This window comes from Carlito syrichta, unplaced genomic scaffold (assembly GCF_000164805.1).
Source record: "Carlito syrichta isolate Samal-C Ts95f unplaced genomic scaffold, Tarsius_syrichta-2.0.1 Scaffold305773, whole genome shotgun sequence".
Lineage (NCBI taxonomy): Eukaryota > Metazoa > Chordata > Mammalia > Primates > Tarsiidae > Carlito > Carlito syrichta.
The window spans coordinates 277,273-279,865 of NW_007249869.1; the positions used below are offsets into that span (position 1 = coordinate 277,273).

General features: G+C 44.3%; 1 long non-coding RNA gene across 1 annotated transcript in view; it reads right to left on the reverse strand.

Moving 5' to 3' along the window:
* Positions 1 to 2,217, reverse strand: part of LOC110596027 — a 5,526-nt gene extending 3,309 nt beyond the window's left edge. Inside the window, exons 1-2 of the long non-coding RNA XR_002482214.1 lie at positions 2,131 to 2,217; positions 751 to 871 (exon numbers count right to left, since the gene is read on the reverse strand). This is a non-coding gene — a long non-coding RNA (uncharacterized LOC110596027). The remainder of the gene's footprint in view (positions 1 to 750; positions 872 to 2,130) is intronic.
* Between the last annotated feature and the right edge of the window lie 376 nt (positions 2,218 to 2,593).

Genomic DNA, 2,593 nt, shown 5'->3' on the forward strand with positions numbered 1-2,593 from the left:
AGGCAATCCACTCATCTCAGCCTCCCAAAGGCGCGGGATTACAGGCTGAGCCACCGAGCCCGGCTGAGATACTATTACTAGAAATAAAGAAATGGAAGCTAAGCAGGCAGAAAATAACAGATGTTCATTTATTACACAGGCTAGATGAACAGACAGTAGTAATAGCTTACATTTATTAAATGCTTATTAGGTGCCTATCACTGCTCTAAGTACTTTACGTACATTAATTTCTTTTAATCCTCTCTATTTAGGAATAGGTGCAGTTAGGTGCAACATTCCTACTTTACAAATGAGGAAGCCAAGGTACAATGTGGTTTGAGTCACCACAGTCATGCATATATAAGTAAACATCAGCACCCAACTAGATTGGCTTGAAAGCTATTGCCTTTAACTAACAGTCTATACTCAAAATAGGTCACTGGCACTACGACTGGCAGAATTCTAATATGGCATATAATTATACCTCTTGATGTGTAATTCCCTCTTCTTGAAAGTGGGTAGCACCTGTGAACAGGGTGGATAGCTACTTCTTTGATTAGGTTGTTATATGGCAAAAGTGATAGGATAGTCACTCTCAGGACTCCTTTATAGCCAACTGTATGAGGATTCTCCGGCTAGGTTTGAAGGAATACGCTGTCATGTTGTGAGAGAACCATGTAGCTTGTACTGAGAGCAACCCCTGGCCAACAACCAGTAAGAAATTAGGAATCTCAGTCCGATAGCCGGAAGGATCTGAATAATGTTACTAACCTGAATGTGCTTGGAAGAAGAGTATCAGCTCCAGATGAGAAGGCCTGGCCCACACCTTGATTTCAGCCTGATGAGACCTTGAGCGGAGGACCCAGTCATGCTGTGGCCCAACTTCTGACCTCTAAAAATTGAGACATATTAAATATATATTCAGTTTTAAGCTGCTAAATCTGGGGGTAACTGGTTACCAATATCTGCACCTCTTTGTAGCCTTCTTTCCTTCCTATCAGAATAGCTAGATTCTCCTTCCTTTGACACTCTCAATGCCCTTCACACCAACTCTGCACACTATTGTACTGTCCCACATCATCTGCGTTGGGAGTTGTAATCACCAAATGGGAGAATGGCAGGGCCACTGTCAGGTAATTTTTGTGGCGCTACTACTTGAAATAGTGTCTTGATGTGCATGAGCTGCTTTGTAATTGTAGAATGAATGAAAAGACATCTGTGTGGTATGCATGTAAAAATTCATCTTTTGTAGCAACTGGGGGGACCTGAGTTGCACTTCCAAGTGCAGTTGGGGTAAACTTCAGCCAGAGGCCCAGGACAGCCAGGGGCCCAGATTTAATTTGCCACGAAATTTTAGTAGGAGGCTTCCTGTACTAATTGGATAGTGTTAATTCACTCTTCAAACCCATGTGAGGTTCTCCCACTCTGAGCCTGTTTCTTTCCATTCCACATATCAGTGTCATTCTCAAACTATCATTTCTTTGCCTTGTCCCAGCTGTGGAAGCAAACAGGCCTGGGTTAGGAATCTCAGCTCTGCTGCTTCACTAACTGGAGACCCATCATTTTACTCTTGTGAGCATAATTCCTTGTCTGTAAAACGGGGAGAATAATCCTTTTTTTTTTTTTCTGTTGGAGGCTCACTCTGTCGCCCAGACTGGAGTGCCATGGCCACTGTAGCCTCAACCTGCTGGGCTAAGGAAATCCTTCCACTTCAGCCTTCCAAGAAGCTTGAACTACAGGTGCACACCACCATGCCCTGCTAATTTTTAAATTTTTATTGTAGAGACGAGGTCTCGCCAAGTTGCCCAGGCTGATCTCGAACCCCTGGATTCAGGCAATCCTCCCACCTCTGTGTTGGGATTACAGGCATGAGCCACCAAGCCTGGCCAATAATTTTTACAACTTGCAGAATTGTTAAGGACTCCATGAGAGAACGTAGTATATACTTAGGGAGATAAGCTCCCATAAGGCTGTGGACCTTGTCCTTTTTGTTCATGGCTGTGTTCCCAGTGTGTCCTGCACACAGCAGGTACTCAATACATTTATCGAATGAGCAGTTTATGGGAAGAATTCAGTAGAGTGCCCAGTAGACACTAACATTCCACAAAGGGCAGCTTTCATTATGTCCATTTGTCAGAGGAAGAAACTCACCTGAGGATGCTGATGAAGTTTTAGCAGTGTATCACTCAACCTCTGAAAAGGTGGCCATGCATGCTGGGGTAATTCCAACCTGTCTCAAAGCTGTTCCTGACGAATGGCTATCCCTGAAATACAACACTTCCAAGAAAGCTGGCTCTCACAGGCATTTATGAGGGAGTCAGGATTCCAACAAAACCAGGAAAGACCAAATTCCAAAGCAAACAAATTCGCCTTATTCCCCACCCTGGGGGAGGGTGTTCACCCCCGTTCTGCTAAAGATAGAGCCCGGGCTCTCCCCGAGAACTTCCTGGCTTTTATTAGTTTGTAATCCCAAACGTAACTTTTCAAAGCCTTTTCTGTTGGAAGTGTGGGTGTGAAACTGCTTCCCTAATCACATCTTGCGGGAGGATCTCCGAACATCTGTATATTATTTGAAAACCTAGCATCCGGTTGGGATGTTTGGGTGGGTGGGGGA